Below are 20,272 nucleotides of genomic sequence, written 5' to 3' on the forward strand. Positions count from 1 at the left end.
GTCTTGCAAATCATTAAAAACATGCCATATGCATAGAATTACCTTGTATGGCAGGAATCCTAGGAAAATTTTAAAAGTCAATGTTAACACTTGGTAAACACTCCTGGGTAGAGTCCAGCAATCCTTATATTAGAGAAAATGTTTTCTCTCTGGGATTTGAAATGTTTTAGATTTACATCTTCCTCTTGAGAAAAACTTTCTAACTGCCAGAAAGAAGATAATGGTCCTGAATGAATACATTTACTAAACTGTAAAATCCAGAATAGATAAGATCTGACTCTGAGTAGCTTTTCCCGGCCTCATTTCTTGCCACATCCCTCCTGAACCCTGAGCTCCAGCCATAATGAACCTCCTCTGGCTCCTCAAGCATGTCTTGCTCTCCCTAGCCCCTAGCCTTTGCACGTGCCATTGCTTTTTTTAGAATATTCCCCCATTTCCCACCCCTCCATACCTTTGCTTGGTTAACTCCTAGATATCCTTTGTGTCTCAGGTTAGTTTCCTTTTTGTTTGACAAACCTCCCTTGACCTTTCCTCACCTCTCTTCACTCCTGAATCCAACCCCTCCAACTTAGAATGCGGGCCTGGTTCTTACATGACTCTCCCTTATCATCCCATTTTCACAATGCATTGAAATTGCTGCATACCCTATTAGATCATGGGCTCAGTGCTGCTAAGGACCAGTCAATTTATTCTCTCTAGTTCTTTCCTGTGATCCAACGCCTGGTGTTGAGCAGGTAATCAACAAACTGCTGAGTAGCTGAGTGAACCAATGTCACTACCAAAATACACACTGTTTAGTATTTTCCTATGAAGGTTTAAATAACAAGAGTGTATGAACCATTCCAAGAAACTGGCTTTTGTTGTTGTGGATCACTGAAAAGATTTTCAGGGGACTCTGGACTATGCTAGACATAGCTAGCTATGACTGCTTTTATTCCACAGTTTGTAGAAGGGCATGGTTTAGCATTTGGAAAAGATTAAAGTGCAGAGATTTTGATTAACTGTGACCTATTTAAAAATCGGACCTCAGCTGTTCGTAGGTACAAATAGGTCAATGTTTGGGTATGCCCTTTTTATGTTTCTGACTCAGCCACTCAACTAGAGCAATAAAATGACCAGAATTGCTGATTCTCAATTTTTACCCTTATACTAACATAGATCATAAGTTAAATATCTATAAAACAGTAGCAATTTCATTTAAAAACTTAGATAAAACCCAGGAGATAAAAGATAAAGATTAATGCTGTAGCAAAATATTCCTTTATTAGTCAATTTATAAAATTTAAAAATTGGATGTTAAGTGGTCAGATTTTTTAGTGGGAGAAACCCAAGTGACGTTTAGAGTAACTATTGAAAACTGCAGGCTAGCATGATGCCTCACACTTGTAATCCCAGCACTTTGGGAGGCCAAGATGGGCAGATCCCTTGAGCCTAGGAGTTTCAGAGCAGCCTGGGCAACATGGTGAAACCCCATCTCTACCCCTCCCAAAAAAACAGCAAAAAAATAAATTTTTGCTGGGTGTGATGGCATGTGCCTGTGATCCCAGCTACCTGGGGGGCTAAGGTGGGAGGATCCCTTGAGCCCAGTGATCTTCCCACCTCAGGAGGTTGCAGTGAGCTGACATTGCACCACTGCACTCCAGCCTGAGTGACTGAAAAACAAACAAACAAATAAAACTGCAGAAGTGCAAGTCTGTGTTGACAAGCAATATTTTTATATTGGGAAAATGGATTTAAAAGAAACAATCAGCAAAGCATAAGCTTCAGGTATACAAAGATGTTAAGAACATTTGTATGGTTTTAAGAGAAAAACATGAACTTACATTCTATTACCCAACATGAAGAAACTGCTGATTCCACAATGCAGAGGGAAATCTCTTGTTAAGGTACAGATCCTTTCTAGTGAGCTGGGTGACAAGAGAAAGTATAAAGATTCTCCTCTTGTGGTAAATAAATCCTTTCCTACTAATATTTTCACATTCCTAAATTATGGTATAGTCAATGAACTTGAGACTTAGAAGGGCCCTGAGATCCATCTTGACCAAATCTCTTATATAAGAGGCCCCAGGGGCTAAATATTTGCCTAAGCTCCTTCCTAGATAATGGCAGAAAAGGAACTAGAATTACGGGAATTCAACTTCTTGCACTTTATTAATAACACAGCAAAAACATGATCTGTTCTCGATTGGTTGGCTACCACGTAAACAGTGCGAAGCTAAGAGATTAGGAAAGTGCTGAGGAAAGCCATTGAGCATCCACAGCTCCACTGCCTAGGTAGATGGTCAGCAGGCAGTTTAGCTGTGGGAGTATTTCCAATTTGTATGAATGAAACATGGACAAATAAGATAAGGCTGGCTCCAGGAAAGTAATTTCCCCAGTTCCCATGAGCCTTGGATTTGGAACACTGCAGTCCATCCTGGAATTAGGGAGCATCACAAACGGTACTGGGTAGAACTCCTCATGTGGCCTCGGCCCACGCTTAGAGGTAGTCAAGGTCCCAGGTGCCAGCTCGCCCACAAACTATGGCTGAGACAGAAAAACAAAGGAAAAAAAGTCCTCCCCAAACACACACATAAGCAAAACTCATCTTCCTGTGTTCTCTGCCAAGAGAGCTGGAGCAAAAGAGATGAGTTTGAGACTCTGATTCATCCATCAAGACAAATAAACTCAGTCTATGGAGGTTAGGAGGGCAATTTGGGAAGCAAACTAAAGTTGAGTTTTGGAAACGGGCTCTAAAGAAAAGGAAGATGACATCCTGGGAATTTAACTCCATGACGAGAAGAGAAAGCGGCTCACTCTTGAAGCGTGGAGTACCGCAAATGCCAATAGGCAAACATCCTCAAAAGGCAGCTCCAGAGGCTATCCTGCCAAGGTGTCGGCCCTCCTCTCAATCCACAAAAACGTGCACTCTGAGTTCCAAGCTAGCATCCTGCTGAGCTGAAGGAGCATCTCCAGTGGAGAAGGCGGCCCGACGGCACTGTTCCATTTCAGCAGCAGCAAAAGAAGCTCTGATTGGCGTAACACACTTCCTCCAGTGGCGCCAAGCTCTTGGGCTGGCCTGGGGCATCCACCCTTGCTCCCTGGTCAAAACCACTGTCTTTACCTGCATTCACTTCTCTGGTGACCTCCTGGCCTCATCCTCAGGAAATCTCTAACACATCTTTGTTTCCATTATCTCTCTCCGCTCCACAGTCCTGGCTGCCAGAGGACTCTCAGGGTGGTCTGGCCAGGTGTTCCTTTGCTCCTTCCCCCCATCTCCAGCCCCAGCACGGACCATAGCTGTGAGTTTGTGCTCAGACTCCGTGCACTCTCTCTTTCTTTGTCCCTGAGCATCACTAGAGTATCTGGCTAAGGTCCCGTCCACCCTTCTGGTGGCATGGGTCTCCCATCCCTTTATCAAACCCACACCTCTGCTTTTTAGGTGGAGCTAATTCTGCTCCCCTGGAGTGTGGTCTGTACTCAGTGACTTACTCTGGTGACACATTTGAATAAAATATAGCGGGAGGGACAGTGCATGCCTGAAGCTTCTTTCTTGCTTTCTGTGGGATCACTTGCTCTGGGCGAAGCCAGTGCCATGCTGTTAGGATGCTCAAAGAGCACAAAGGAGAGGTCCATGTGATGAGGAACTGGGTCCTCCTGACAACAGCCATGTGAGTGAGTCAATCCAAAGCCAGAACACAGTCCCTGCTGACACACTGACTGCAGCCTCATGGGACACTCCAGCCCAGAACCACAAAACTAAGCTACTCTCAAGTTTTTGATCCGCAGAAACTGTGTGAGATAGTAAATATTTATTATTGTTTTAGGCTGCTAAGTTTGGACTAATTTATTATGTAACAGCAAACAACTAATATTTTCCTTTAGTTTTAAGTGTTTTTTTTTTTTTTTTTTTTTTTGAGATGGAGTCTTGCTCTGTTGCCCAGGCTGGAGTGCAACGGTATGATCTCGGCTCACTGCAACCTCCGCCTCTTGGGTTCAAGTGATTCCCTTGCCTCAGCCTCCCGAGTAGCTGGGATTACAGGCATGTGCCACCACACCCAGTGAATTTTTGTATTTTTAGTAGAGACGGGGTTTCACCATGTTGGTAGGGCTGGTTTTGAACTCCTGACCTCAGGTGATTCACCTGCCTCAGCCTCCCAAAATGCTGGGATTACAGATGTGAGCCACCGTGCTTGGCCTTAATTGTTTTAAAAGAAGAAGAAGAAGAAAAAGAATAATACAACATCTTTGAACTTTCTCCATCATCAGCTAGAGTTCTTTCTTAATTAATAATCATAATCTCTTTTTGGAAGGTTTTTTTTTTTTTTTGTTTGTTTTTAGTCATAAAGTCCTCTCTCCAAGAATTAGGGCAAAAAACCAAAACCAAAACAAACTATCAATAACATAAACAAAGTCCTCATGGATGGACAGTTATTTATTTGGGAACATTATGACTTGACCCCAAGAAGATGTCTGCAATGATAATATATATTTTCAAGGGCTGTTCTTAACATGCTCTTTGTAGCTGCCGTCCTAGACTCTTTTATGTTACTTTCATCATTACACAAAAAAGAACTGGAACTTATATCCGCCCAGGGACCCCAAAACATAAGCCTTAACTGTGAGCATCTGTAACCTTAAACAGTCCATGGAAGACACAAGGGAGTTTTTTTTTGTTACTCTTGTATTTACACTTTAAGAAATAATAAGTGAGATTAACTTGTCATATGCCATAACACAGATGTACCTGTAGGACATTATGCTAAAAGAAATAAGCCAGTCCCAGGAGGGCAAATATGACATGATTCCATTTGTATGAGGTATCTAAAGTATTTAAACTTATAGAAGCAGAAACAGAATGGTGGCATCCAGGGGCTAGGGTAAGTGAGAAATGAGCAGTTGCTGTTCAATGGCTATAAAGTTCTAGAGATCTGCTGTACAACAATGTGCTTATAGTTAATGTCTTATTAAGAAACACTGTACTGCACACTTAAAACTTTGTGAAGAGGGCAGATTTCATATTATGTGTTTTCTATCACAAAACACATAAAGAAAAAACATAGTGAGTGAGATTAAAATGACCTTATTCCAAGATTCAAAGCAGTGATTGCTTTTTTGCAACCCTTCAGGACATCTCCAATAGACCACCGAGTATTGCACGGTCTCAAAAATTCCTCAAAACTGAAAAAAAAAAAAAAGTTTTACTTGTTTTTCATACAAAACAAAAAATATTGCGCTCTTCTCCCTGGAGAATAATTGATAGGGTAGGGAAAAAGATGGATATCATAAAATATGTAAACCAAACATAAGGAGAAGAGGTTGTGGTTACAAGAAATTTGGGAATCACTGATCTGGAAACAGGTGGAGGTTTCAAAAGAAGCAGGCTTTAGGCTGGGAGTGGTGGCTCATGCCGTAGTCACAGCACTTTGGGAGGCCGAGGGGGGCAGATCTCTTGAGCCCAGGAGTTCAAGACCAGACTGGGAAACAGCCCTGTGTGGAGGTGCATGCCTATAGTCCTAGGTACTTAGGAGGCCGAGGTGGGAGAATCGCTTGAGCCTGGGAGGTGGAGGTTGCAGTGAGCCAAGATCATGCCACTGTACTCTAGCCTGGGTGACAGAGACTCTGTCTCAAAAAAAAAAAAGTAAGTTTAACAAAAAATATGTGCGCATTTGAAATGCTAACCTCCAGTCAAAGGACTGACATCACCAGTTTACTATCTAATTTCCCCTATAGCAAAGACGTGTAGACAAAACAACCAAGGGAGTGGGGGGGAAACGGCAGCCAGTGACAAGTGACGACGAAAAGCAATGAGCTAATGCACAGATAAGATGGGCCTAGCAACACATCAGTAATGGCAGAGAAAAATAAAGGAGGCTGAGATACTTTCTATTCAGTAGTGCATGACTGGAGTCAAAAATGAAGAACATACAAATGGCAGGATTTTGTCATATCATTTTCCACAGAAAAAAGAAAAGAAAATATCAGAAGATGGGAACTGGCACATGAAAGGTTGAACTGTCACAGCGCACATATATAATTATCAATGCCAAACAGTAAACCAAGAATGGGATTGGTCGACGGCACCGAGGGAAGTGAAAGGAAACTGGATATACAAGGAGAAAGGGACAGATTGTGTTTAAATTTAGAACATGGGCTCACGCCTTCAAAGTTGACTGATAGCTAGAGCATGCTTTCTCTTCAGTCATTCCTCCATTCGCTACTTTTTTACAATAAAAGCTAATTCTGTGAAGCTTTCCATGGCCACTTTTGGATGCAGGCCCCTTCTGCAGGACACGAGAGAAATGTGAAAGCTGCAAGGAAGCCTTTCTGGCCAAGATTGGAGAAATTCTCTGAGCCCCTCACCCAGCCATCAGGCCTAGAGGTCTAATGTGGATGGTTGAATCACTAGGTTGAACCAACCAGGCTTGCCCCTCCCAGGCCTCCTTCTATGGGTGTTTTTAGGAGGAAGGAGACCTCGTGTCCTTCCCTGGCATTGTTTCAAGACAGGATCTCACCAAGACATCTTGACTTGCCTAGTAAAGAAACTCAACTTAGTGGGGAAGCTTGACTGCCCATTTGGGGTCTTGGGCCATTTGTGGGGCTGGACGGAGCAGAAAAGAGAATCAAGACAGCAAATAGGCCTGGGATGATGGCTTATGCCTATAATCCGAGTGCTTTGGGAGGCCAAGGTGAGAGAATTGTTGGGGCCAGATGTTCGAGACCAGCCTGGGCAACATAGTGAGGTCTGGTCTCTACAAAAAATAAAATAAAAAATAAAAGAAATAAAAAATTAGCCAGGTGTGGTGGCTGTCCAGCCTGTCCTTGTGCTGTCTTTTTTTTTTTTTTTTTTTTTGAGACGGAGTCTCGCTCTGTCACCCAGGCTGGAGTGCAGTGGCCGGATCTCAGCTCACTGCAAGCTCCGCTTCCCGGGTTTACGCCATTCTCCTGCCTCAGCCTCCCAAGTAGCTGGGACTACAGGTGCCCGCCACCTCGCCCGGCTAGTTTTTTGTATTTTTTTTAGTAGAGACGGGGTTTCACTGTGTTAGCCAGGATGGTCTCGATCTCCTGACCTCGTGATCCACCCATCTCGGCCTCCCAAAGTGCTGGGATTACAGGCGTGAGCCACCGCGCCCGGCCTGTGCTGTCTTTTTAAGTTTTCCTTAGATAGTCTGTCCTGTGGTGACACCTGCCTGTAGTCACAGCTGCTCGGGCGGCGCAGGTAGAAGCATTGCTTGACCCCAGGAGTTTGGGGTTGCAGTGAAACATGATGTCACCACTGCACTCCAGCCTGGGTGACAGAGAAGGCCCTGTCTCTTTAAAAAAAAAAAAAAAAAAAAAAAAAAAAAAAGCAAATAAGCAGAGAGAAGGTGGACAGGAGCCACACATTACAGAAACTTCTTATTATTGAGATTTCTATCTTTCTAGGCTGTTTATGGTCTCTCACAACAAAACAAAACGGGGTCAGGTGCGGTGGCTCACCCTGCAATCCCAGCACTTTGGGAGGCCGAGGCAGGTGAATCAGTTGAGGTCAGCAGTTTCAGACCAGCCTGGCCAACATGACAAAACCCTGTCTCTACTAAAAATACAGAACAGCTGGGCATGGTGGTGTACACCTGTAATCCCAGCTACTCGGGAGGCTGAGGCAAGAGAATTGCTTGAACCCTGGAGGCGGAGGTTGCAGTGAGCCAGAATCTGCCACTGCACTCCAGCCTGGGTGACAAAGTGAGATCCTGTCTCAAAAAAACAAAAGACGAAAAACACCAAAATGGAAGGTCCTCAGTGGGAACTAGTCAGCACCAGCCCTCTGTAGGTCCTGGGAATCTTAAGTGAGTCTTTCCCTCTTTCTTCTAGAAGTTCTCCCAGAGTACCATATTTTTCCCTCAAAATGACTGGAAAAATTCATTGTATAATGTCTTATTAAGAAAGTAATTTTCTAAAGAGGGTGATTTAAATAAAAACAAAAACCAAATAAATATTCAGCTTATGTTGGAAGGAACTTTTTCTGTTTCCTCTATCCCGTCCCTTCCCCCACAACTAAACAAAAAATGTGATTGTCTTATTATGTTAACACGGATTCAGTTATCTATGCATTTCCATTAAGGATAACAAATAAAAAAAGTACATTTCCTGCTGAAAATCACATTTAACAAATCCCTTTGAGGACAGAAAAAGTGCAAACCATTTAGAAAGATTAGTTTGTGGGAGGAAGAAGTCAGTTGCAAATCACTCCTCTGCATTATCCTCTAGTTAAATGAGGTGGATGCCCCAGGCCACATTTATAATGATGTAAGGCTCTCAATCTCTTACGGCAGGACTGAACCATAATTGTTCTCAAATCAAACATGCAATGTACAACCAAAAGGTTCAATAAGAAAACCTTTGTTTTCTCTTCTGAAAGTCTAAGACAACATAAGCCAGCTCACAAACTGGCCTCAGGGGTAATAAGCACTGGATACCAGGGATGCTCAATGTATTTTTCTATTTGATTAAGATCGATTAATTCTAAAACACAAATGTATTCAAGCTTGTGGATCAGTGTTGAATGCTGTAACACACACATCTCAATGTATTAAATAATTTATTGACATATAATTGCTAATTAAAAAGGCCAATTCATTTGAAGATGGGTTCTCCCTGCACCTATTCATTGTGCACTACTTCCTATTTCTTCTGCTCTGAACACACCTGGCCCTGCAAATTACTGAAGTCCCGAGGGTCCATGTGCATAAGGCAGTGGTAAATCTGGAAGAAGTGTGTGAATCTATATAAGGTAAGGCAGGAGCATATGTTGGTCGAAAGTGATACCCATCAATGCAGTACTCCAGGTCCTACTGAAGACACTGTTTTTGATATACTGGGGGGAAGAAAATACTTGGTGTTTAATCGATCTTAATCAAATTGAAAAATACACTGAGCATCCCTTGTATCCAGTGCTCATTACCCCTGCGGCCAGTTTGTTAGCTGGCTTGTGTTGTCTTAGACTTTCAGCCTGTTCCTCCTGCTGCAGCCTCTGGAAAGCCACTTCTAGTCAACCATTCAATTCCATGCTGTCATTGAGTATACATACGTCTCAGCAAGTCAGGAGAGGTCTGCATGGGTTAGCAGAGCAGGATCTGTCAGTACGAGGCCTATTTGGGGTTTTTACATCTGGTGTGCTTATTTTCTTCCTTCATCTGTGCTGACAACTAAGTTTGCACTCAGTCTGGTGTCACAGCTGGGTCTTAATCACTTGGGGTTAGATTAAGCAATCCTGGATCTCTGACACTGGCCATGTTGCAACACACACAAGGAAATTGTGTCTTTCTTTTTCCCCGGGTGGTCACTGTGTGGGCAGTGTCCTCTAACAGCACACACACGGCTATCAGGCTCTCCTCCCAGAATAAGGGACTAATCTCAGTTGATATCAGAATAGGTCTAAGGGAGCCACATCAGCCTTGATGTGGCATATTTGGTCATGGAGGCTAGCGGGGTACTCAGGAAGGCAGGTTTCATGTGAGCTTTCAAAACTTTGGGTCTGCTTAGGAAGGTTTGTCTTGAATAGCTTTTTTCCTGAGGATTGGGAACCTTGGCTGGGGTAAGGGGGGGTGATTATTAAAAATGTCCTAGGCTTGGTGCAGTGGCTCATGCCTGTAATCCCAGCACTTTGGGAGGCTGAGATGGAAAGATTGCTTGAGGCCAGAAGTTCGAGACCAGCCTGGACAACATCGTGAGACCCCTATCTCTTTTTTTAAAATTTAAATTTAAATTAAAAAAACTTTTATTTTAGGTTTGGGGGTACACGTGAAGGTTTGTTACATAGATAAATTCGTGTCACGGGGGTCTGCTGTACAGATTATGTCATCACCCAGGTATTAAGCTCAGTACTCAATAGTTATCTTTCCTGCTCCTCTCCCTCCTCAGACCCTCTGCTGTCAGGTAGACCCCAGTGGCTGTTGTTTCTTTTTTTTGGGTTCATGAGTTCTCATCATTTAGCTCCCACTTATAAGTGAGAACACATGGTATTTGGTTTTCTGTTTCTGTGTTAGTTTGCTAAGGATAATGGCCTCCAGCTCCATTCATGTTCCCGCAAAACACATGATCTCATTCTTTTTTATGGCTGCAGATATCCTCTCTCTACAAAACAATAACAAATTAGCTGAGTGTGTGTGTGTGGGGGGGTGCCCCTGTGGTCCCAGCTACTTGGGAGGCTGTGGCAGAAGAATTGCTTGAGCCCAGGAGGTTGATGATACAACCAGCTGTGTTCACGCCACTGCACGCCAGTCTGGGCGACAGAGGGAGATCCTGTCTCAAAAAAATTAAATAGGCAGTTGCAGTTGTGTTCTCTAAGTTCCTATCTTTCTGCCAGTGCCACCTAGATGGCCTCTCAAAACCTTAACCCAGCCGCCACCAGCATTGCTGCTGCCTATAAAGGTGCCACCCCCAGCAGGGGTGCTGCCTGGGACCCTGTGGGCAAAAGGCTACAGCAGGAGTTGATGACCTTCACAATGCCTGGTGACACAGGGATTTCTGCTTTCCCTGAATCAGGCAACCTTTTCAAATGGGTGGGGACCATCCATGGAGCAGCTGGCACAGCATATGAAGACCTGAGGTATAAGCTCTCCCTAGAGCTCCCCAGGGGCTACCCTTCCAATGTGCCCATGGTGAAGTTCCTCACGCCCGGCTACCACCCCAACATGGACACCCAGGGTAACATCTGCCTGGACATCCTGAAGGACAAGTGGTCTGCCCTGTATGGTGTCAGGACCATCCTGCTCTCCATCCACAGCCTTCAAGGAGAACCCAGCGTTGATAGCCCTTTGAACAGGCATACTGCCGAGCTCCGGAAAACCCTCACAGCTTTTAAGAAGTATCTGCAAGAAACCTACTTAAAGCAGGTCACCAGCCAGGAGCCCTGACCCAGGCGGCCCAGCCTGTCCTTGTGCTGCCTTTTAAAGTTTTCCTTAGATGGTCTGTCCTTTCTGTGATTTTTGTACAGCACTCTGTGTCTTGAGCTGTGGTATTATTATTGTTATTATTATTACTTGTCTTTTAAGCCTCCAGTTGAGAGCTTGTGATGTATATTAAATAAATGCATTTTGGGTTGGGCATGGTGGTGCATCTCTGTAATCCCAGCACTTTGGGAGGCTGAAAGGGGAGGATTGCTTGAGTTCAGGAGTTCAAGACCAGCCCAGACAACACAGCAAAACCTTGTCTCTACAAAAAATGCAAAAATTAGCCAGGCATGGTGGTGTGTGCCTGTAGTTCCAGCTTCTCGGGAGACTGGGGTGGGAGGATTGCTCAAGCCAGAGAAGTTGAGGTTGCAGTGAGCTGAGATTCCTGCCACTATACTCAGCATGGGTGACAGAATGACCCTGTCTCAAAAAACAAAAAACAAAACAAAACAAAAAATTAAAAATAAATAAATAAATAACAACAAAATGCAAAATGCTCCAGAACTGCCCAAGATTACTGGTGTCTCTGGCTCATGAGGTCAGACTAGGATGGGTCTCTTCAAACAGCTCCCTAAGCTTCCATGACTACAGTTACTGGCCAGGCTACAAGCCAGCCCAGATGCCAATACCACTGTCACCACCACCACCTCCACGGCCACAGTCCATTTATGGTGAGCTTTCTAAAGCATGTTCTGTTTATCTGATTCTCAGCACAGTCCTGTGGAGTTGATTGGGAGTGACCATAATCTCTATCGCACAAAGGTGAGGAAAAAGGGAAGAGGGAAGATGGGAGGACCTAGTGACTTTCCCAAGGGCAGCAGCTCACCTAGCTGTGGTCCTGGCACAAGCAAGTGAGCTTCTAAACTCTGCCCATCGTACTTTCCTCTTTGGAAAATGGATCCTTCTCTCTCTTTTTTTTTTTCTTTTGAGACAGAGTCGCGCTCTGTCGCCCAGGCTGGAGTGCAGTGGAGCAATCCCAGCTCACTGCAACCTCCGCCTCCTGGGTTCAAGCGATTCTCCTGTCTCAGCCTCCCGAGTTGCTGGGATTACAGGTGCGCGCCACCACACCTGGCTAATTTTGGTATTTTTAGTGGAGGCGGGGTTTTGCCATGTTGGCCAGGCTTGTCTTGAACTCCTGGCCTCAAGTGATCTGCCTGCCTCAGCCTCCCAAAGTGCTGGGATTACAGGTGTGAGCCACTGCGCCCGGCCTGGAAAATTTACCTCTAATCCCAAATAAAAACATTCCCCTCACCCACCATTGTCTCCTGCCTCTGAAGGTGTTAAAAAGTTAAAAAGAAACTGCAACTGGCATCTGGCCTCTACTTCCCATTCAGACGAATGTGAAAGTACTATAGGCTTCACCCATTTCTCTCCTCACATGAGACACAAAAGAGTCTCCAGCCTGACTTCAGGGGCTTACGTCACTTTTGCCCAGACTCTCCCATTTTTTTCCTCTATCTCTTAAAGTTGGAAGAAGGCCCCTTTTTCATAGCATCCTGTGCCTCTGTCCTATTTATACCATTTGAAAACCAAGCTCTTTTAAACACTTTTTCAGGCAGCTTGCTTCTTTTAAGTCTTTCAATTAAAAGAAAGAAAGAAAGAAAAAAAAGATACAGCTCCCAACTAAAACACAGCCACCAGCACCCAAGGACTGTCATGCCTCAGGAATTTAAATTGTACTTCATTTGGCATAATCTGTGTTAAAACAATATAGCATTATCTGCTTTGAATGCACTAGGCACCCTCAGGGTGGAGTTGCATTTTATATGAGTTATTAAATCTGGTTGGAACTCAACAAGAAACAGTGCCATGTGGGGAAATCCGTGCCGAATGGACCCTTGACTGATCACATTTCAAAGCCTAGCGCTTTGCTAAAGGGCATCTTCCTTTAAAAATAAGCAATCCTATTACTCAGAGCCTTCTCTGCACACCATGTCTTTGAAGGAATTTGATAGTTTGCAAATTCAAAGTTGGAAATTAAAATCCCACAAATAAGACTTGAATCCATTTATTCATGCTAAAATGAATATAGCTTTGGAGAGCCTATCCTTATTAGGATCATTTCAGTATAATCTGTGATCTGGTGTGAGGTTGCTTAACTAACCTCCTGCCTGCTAAAAGAGGCATATTTTCTAAGATAAGCTCTGCCTTCAAAGGACTCAGGAGATACCATAGAATAATATTAACTGAAGTGCATTTCTTCTTAAATAACGTTTCATTGTTTCTTTAATCTGTGTTATTTTTATTTTGCCAGGCTTAGGATATCTTCTCCTCCTTCCCTAAAATGCATTAAAATAAATTCTGGCCCCTGCAGGAGTGATCAAAGCTCTACCATTCACAGAGGAATGTCTATTCCTCCAAGCTTGGGGAGGTTTCCTAACTAATGAGCTAGAACATTGTCAGATGTCTCATTGCCAAGTAATATATTAAAGTGCTTTTCTAATGAGATTTCTGCAAGGTAACCATAAAATCATAAAAAGCACACTAAGCTTCAGTGAAGCAAAAACATTAAAAAAAATAACCAAATGCCTTTTAGAGATAGAAGAGGTCAACACAACAGCTAAAAAAAGCTAAAGAGAATTTGACAAGTAGAAAAATAAAGTCCAGATAATTTTCGCATTTGAAAAAAAAGGTGGACACAAGGCAGAGGAATGTGGTGGGTAGATAGGTCATTAAGGAGTTACCTGAATATCTGTGTATGACTGAAGTACCCACCTTTCCACTCATCCTCGTCCACTTGGAACATGGATCTGTTATACATAACTACATATGGCCCTATGAACATCTCTTTATTTTCAGAACTTTCGAGAATTTAGGAATACGATATAAAAATCTTGAATACCAAAGCTCTTGTCTCAGTCAGCCTGGGCTGCTATAACAAATACCACGGACTTGGTGGCTTAAGCATCTGAAGTGTATTGGATGGGAAGTCCAAGATCAGGGTGTGAGCATGGTAGGGTTCTGGGAGGCCCGCTTCTTGGCTTGTAGATGGCTGCCTTCTTGCTGTAGCCTCACATGGTGGAAAGAGAGATCATCTTTCTTTGTCTCTTTTTCTAGTGCACTAATCCCATTCACCTCTCAAAGGCCCTGCCTGTGAATACCATCATAGTGGGGGTTAAAGCTTCCACAGAGAAATTTTCGGGGGGACACCACCAATATTCAGGCCATAGCTGATCTCTTTACTAGAACCAACGTACTGAGGAATTCTTGCTCAAAGCACAAACAATAGGAATGCCATGAAGCCTCTACCATGGATCACTCGGAAACAGTCCTTGGACGTCCCTCCCTTGGCTTTTGCTTGTCACTCCTCCTTCATTATTTAACCATGCAACCTCCCTGACATCAGTGAAGCCAGGAAACTAAGAAGCCAGCCATTTTGGTCACCTTCATGTAAGCATATGGCTCCAGCATGTTCTGTACAGATCCGACAGTCTTGCAGCACTGGGTCCCTTCCAAGAGGTGAAGAGTAGAACCGACAGATTAAAGGATCATGTGGGGTCTGAAAACCAGCTTGGAAGGTGATGTGGGTGTTTAGCTTAAGGAAGAGAAGCCTGGGGTGGGGACACACCTGTGAAATATGCTCTACATTTGAAGGGAAGCCATGTCAGAGAATGAGCACCCTTGATTTTAGTTACTTCAGAGGGAAGCACTAAGATCAAAGAATCATTACCTATTTAAGGTCAAGGTAACAAAGATCTGTCAGCAGTTAAGGATATCCAACAATAAACAGACTTCCTGAAAACGCAGTCATGTGTATCTGAGCAATAGTTGAAAGTTGTCAGGGATGTATCCTTCATCTTACTCACAATTTCAATCATATCCAATCAAATGATGGCTTGATTCCAAAGGGACATTTTTTATGAATAAATATTATTTTAAACAGCTAACCTCACGAGTACTGAGAAAAGATTTCTTCAAAACTAATAGTATTAAAGTATTTTTCAAAATACAGTACTCTGTATGTCAGTATGGTGTGGAAATAGAAAAACAAAACCAAAATATGGTGCTCTGGGTTTATACAAAAGAGACAAAGCAGAATAAGGCACACATTCATGGATGTTATGTATTCACTTCTATGAGACCACAGGACACATCCAAAGAGTCCTCCTTTTATAGCAGTTCTTCAAAAAAGGCATATTTATTTATTTATTTATTGAGACAGAGTCTCACTTGTCGCCCGGGCTGGGGTGTAGTGATGTGATCTCGGCTCATTGCAACCTCCACCTCCCAGGTTCAAGCGATTCCTCTGCCTCAGCCTCCTGAGTAGCTGGGATTACAGGCACATGCCACCACACCTAGCTAATTTTTGTATTTTTAGTAGAAACCGGGTTTGACCATGTTGGCCAGGCTGGTCTCAAACTCCTGACTTCAAGTGATCTGCCTGCCTCAGCATCCCAAAGTGCTAGGGTTACAGGCATGAGCCACCAATGGCTGACCAAAAAAAGGCATATTTTAAAAGGTCAAATAATTGACAGAACAATTTACTCTGGCACTCCAAGGCCAATGCAAATGCTGGAATGCAGCCTTCAGGTGAATCTTATACTGGAGCACCATCGGTCTTCAGGAATGTAACAGGAAATGAAATGCAAAGGGAACAGAACTGCCACGTCACTGCCGGGTCACTCACAGAATCTCTGCATTCACACAGGTCTGCATTCAGATCCAGGTGATGTTGGCTAAATGACTTAACAGTTTGAGCCTCAGTTTTCTCATCTACAGAATGGGGTAATAACAGCGCTCAGCCCTCGTGGAATGTTGTGATGCAGGCGCAGAGCTTCCCATGCTGTCTGGCACACAGAGCACTCAATCAATAAATCGGCCCTGTTACTTACAATTTCAAAACAATTATTTTAAAATGCCAGAGGATTTGTTTCCCTGGTTAAGGGCAAGCTGGACCGGATGACTTTCATGGTTCCTGTCAACGACCACATTCTATTATCCTGTTTCATGTTATTCTTTTCCCCCCTCAACTCACTCCTGCCACCCACCACCCACCCCACTCAACTGTGGCCACAGTAACAAAATAAACAGCAACACCTGTTCACTGACTGCTCACTATGGGTGTTCATGTGGGTAAATAATTTAACCCTTGCGACAGCCTTGTGAGGCTGGTACTGTCTCCTATTTTACAGAGGAGGAAACGGAGACACAGAAAGGTTGAGTAACTTGCTCAGAGCTACAAGGCTCATAAATGGTAGAGCTGGGATTAAAAAGCTAGATACCTCCTAACCACTATCCCATATTACCTCATAGGTAACCTAAAATTCTGCCTCAACAAATCAATTAGCCACTGCACAAGTAAACTACTTGGTGTAGCTGATGGGAAAGTGGTAAAACTCAATTTCAAATTTGTCTTAAAAAAAAAAAAAAAGAAAAGTGGTAAAAGATCCAGTGTTTGCCTTCAATCTCCTCTTCACAGTTTTCAATGCAGTTCTTCCAGCTCTGAATTTGAAGAGTTTCATTCCTACTTATCGATTTATCTTCCTCCCCTCTCACAGAACACCCTTACCCTTGATGGGCCAGTGATAAAAATACGCATTTCCCATTCACTGGTGAGTTTAGGATGTTTTTTAAAAAGAGCTCTCCCATGTTTCTTTGATCTTTGCTTTCAATGCAGATGGGATCCATGGAGAACCAGCTACTCCAGAGCCTACAGAGCCCTGAGCACGGTCAGGCATTTCAGAAATGCACTTGGATGGTAACTAGGAGATTTCTTGAACAATGGAAAGTTCCCAACAAAGCTGCTATGGCTCAAGAGGACCAGCTCCACCACCCACCCCTGCTGATCTGGGAGCTACTACCTGGGCTGAGCTGGCTCCCGTCCACAGGGCCCCCAATCCTCTGGCTCAATTCAATACCTCCTGCTGCGGTGGCTTGTTTCTTCTTGTCCTGAATGTTGTTTTTCAGAGCTGATGATTAATGCCTTCCATTTAGGGTGAGAAAAATGACCTTGCTGTCTATGCAAGTGAGGATCATTTATTCCGTCTACAAAAGCAGCACACATCTACTTGGCTCAACTCAGAGTATTTCTCTTTGCTGTCTTCTCGTTAAACACCATCGTTTCTTCAAGCGAGGTTTATATTGTCTTGTGATTTCCCTTTTTTGGTGTGCGTGTGTGTGTGTGTGTGTTTAAAAAAAACAAATTGCAGGTGATACATGGCATTTTGTGTGGCTAAAATTCACATCCCACTGTACTTTATTAGTAAAAGCTGTTTATCCCCTACCTTTCAACACTGCTGGATGAGACACAAATAGAACCATTTCAGTTTTCCAGTTGAACAGCCATAGGAAAAAAAAAAAGAGCAGAGCCTTGCTTATCTCTGTGTTACACATTAACACGGTCCTTCTTTGCAGAGGTTCTTCAAGGTAGACAGACTTTAAAAAGTCAAATAACTGACAGAATAATTACCCTGGCACTGAGAGGCCAATGCAAATGCTAGGATGTAGCCTTCAGCGAAATTCTAAACCGAAGTTTCAGTCTTTAGGAAAGTAATAGAAAATGAAATGCAAAGGGAAGGGAATTTCCCAATTTCTCCACTAAGATTTTTGTTTTTTAAACCTCAAGTGAAAAAAGTCTAGTAAGTCAAATTCTACATGAAATCTTCCCAGTTATCTTCTGTCCAACAATCTCCCCTCCACTGACATCTAACAGCTTTTCCTATCACTCTCATGCTATTTGTCTCATTAATAATTGTTAATAATAAAAGTTACTACTATCCTTACCACTGCCTCTATTACCATTTACTGAGTTTACTGTATGCCTGGCACAGTGCAGGCTCATCCACATATTATCTCAGGCAATCCTCATAGGAATCTAGTGAAGTGGCTATGCTTATTACCCCATCGTACGGATGAGGAATTGGAGGCTTTGAGAGCTTAAATAAGTTGCCCAGAATCACAGAGCACATGGGAAGCAGAGCCAGGATTCAGGGTAGGTTTGACTCCAGAACTTCCATCCTGACCACGATTCCCACAGTTTCTAAGTGATGGCCCATTGACATGGCCCTTTCTCCCAACACAGGGTCTCCCACAGGGCTTGGTGGGTACCCGAATGAATGAATGACTACAAGAATGAACAAAATGAAGAAAAAGTGATTGTGATTTCTGAAGACTAGGTTTTCAAAATAACATACTTTATCTCAGTAAGAAAAGCAAGAAATGTCTAAAACTGAGTATGGGAATAGTTAGGAATTTAAAATGAGATAATTTCTCTATCTGCCTAAGATTCAAAGGAGGGAAATTGACACTGCTGCATTCTACTCACATTGCCCGAGTGCTCCAGCCTACAGGGGTTACAGCTGAAACAGCAGAAGCTGACATATTCAAAAGAATATTGATTGCAGATACATGAAAGGTTTTATTAAAGTTGTTATCAGAACCTTTCTTCCAATACTGAGCCCCCATCTTCACATTTAGAGGAAGATTTCTGAGTGAAATTTATTTTATTTTTTGAGACAGGGTCTCACTTTGTCACCCAGGGTGGGGTGCAGTAGCACGATCATGGCTCACTGCAGCCTCTAACTCCTAGTCTCAAGTGATCCTCCCACTCCAGCCTCCTAAGTGGCTGAGACTACAGGTGTGCACAACCACACCTGGCTGACATTTTCTTTTCTTACTTTTCATTTAGAACTGACCAGAGAGAATACTAGGCTTACTCACCCTCCCTATGCCTACCGTGCTCACCGATTCAGGAGACAAACCAAACAGCCAATGAAAAGGAAAATGCTAAAAGACATTAGCTGGATCAGCACTACCAATGAAAGTGTGTTAGGTCACAAAAACGACCCGCAGCTTTCCTTTCCACTGCCAAGGGGATATCTCTGTTGGCTTCCGCTCATCAATCCCTCCTCTTGGTCCTTGGCCAATGTTCCCAGAAATCTCTCCCGTAGGCTGAGGATGCTGACAGATGCCATCTGGTCCTTCTCACCTTTCCTTTCCTGGAAGTCAACACCCATTCCTCTATGGAGCTTCCCCCTTTTGTCAGCAGGGGAAGTGAAGATCCCAACCTGGGTACTTAAAATGGGCCTTGAGTGATACTTTCTGGAACATTCTTAGCTTCAGGGTGGGGCCCAGGGAAAGTGCCTCTAATAATCCTAATGTTAGTTTTAAACTTGCTTGGAAATCACTTTGGAATTGTCCATTTTTTTCCACAGAGTTTTCTGGCCCATACTCAGCTATGGGTTCTAAGTATGAAAGCCTGTTAGGGCATTAAAAATGACTGCTGTTAAAACGCTTAAGAATTATGAAGGGAGGAAGCTAATGCTTAGATTTACCCCCCGCCAGCCCCTCCCACTCATACCATAGACCACATATTTTCCCTCCAGAAAGGAAAACATTCCTGGCCTCTGTTTAAATGTTTATCAGAGGTTGTCTGGACTTGTAAAGTCTCTGAAGTCACATTCTTTATTAGTCACATCCTTCTTGGTGTGTGGTGTGACCCTCCTATCAGGGCAGGGGGAATGCTGGGCCTTGTGCAGAAATCATTTGGTGCGGGAAACTACCACCCAGGGATTTTCATGTAGCCCAAATACGAGCAGAAGTTGAGCAAGGACCTTGAGCTTCTCCATGGCGGCAGGGCTTCCGTTTTCAATATGTGTGAAAAAAAATTCCTTAGTTCTGAGTCCGGCGGGGCCTTGATTTTAAAACAAAGCCCCAGCATGAAGTCTGGCTCCAGAGAAGGACAAGTGGAGGTTCTAGGTCCTCAGCACAAAATAAAGGACTATTCAAAGTTCTATTCTGGCTCTGAAGTGCTGCTGCTTTGGGTTTGCAATCGAATCACCCTGCCTTCCTGGTCCTTTGACGCTGATAACTTAGCTTCTACTTGGGATTCTGTGTAAACAGTTTGCATCCAACAGGCTTCGGCTTACTGGTGAAAGGCACTGTTGTAGAACTGACTAGGGGATGCTGGTGTGTGAGAAAGAAAGGTACCACTAGAGCAACAGAAAATGCACTGACTAGCAAGCAGGGGAAGTGGGTTTTGGTACCAGTTCTCCCCACATTTTAGTTAGTCCTCAGTTTTTTTTCATCTGGAAAATTGAAAGGTTGAAGCAATGATCTAGGAGGTCCTTTGGGGTCAAGAATCTTCTCTCCTTGTCTCTACATCAGAAGTGGAGGAACAGGTGTGAATAACAGCTCAAGGAATATCAGTTATAACAAGAAAGACTTTCCTGAGAGGAGGCTGAGTTTACAAAGGATGCTCTGTGATTTTCCTCTTTTGACCAGTGTGGGACCCAAATCGTGGTCTCAGAAAGCTCTTCTGAGACCTGCATCTTTGGAGTTGCCGTGTTTGAAATCTCTCAGACTAAGATGATACAGGGAAGTGGGTAGGGAAAGGTTAATGGTGAACTGAAATCTCACCCCGG

At 43.5% G+C, this 20,272-nt stretch overlaps 1 protein-coding gene and 1 pseudogene across 1 annotated transcript in view; one reads left to right on the forward strand and one right to left on the reverse strand.

The window, feature by feature from the left end:
- Nucleotides 1-20,272, reverse strand: part of IGFBP7 (insulin like growth factor binding protein 7) — a 77,968-nt gene that overhangs the window by 28,602 nt on the left and 29,094 nt on the right. The gene's annotated exons all lie outside the window — the stretch shown is intronic.
- LOC101007080 lies at nt 10,335-10,874 on the forward strand (annotated as a pseudogene).

Source organism: Papio anubis, chromosome 3 (genome assembly GCF_008728515.1).
Source record: "Papio anubis isolate 15944 chromosome 3, Panubis1.0, whole genome shotgun sequence".
In the NCBI taxonomy this organism is placed as follows: Eukaryota; Metazoa; Chordata; class Mammalia; order Primates; family Cercopithecidae; genus Papio; species Papio anubis.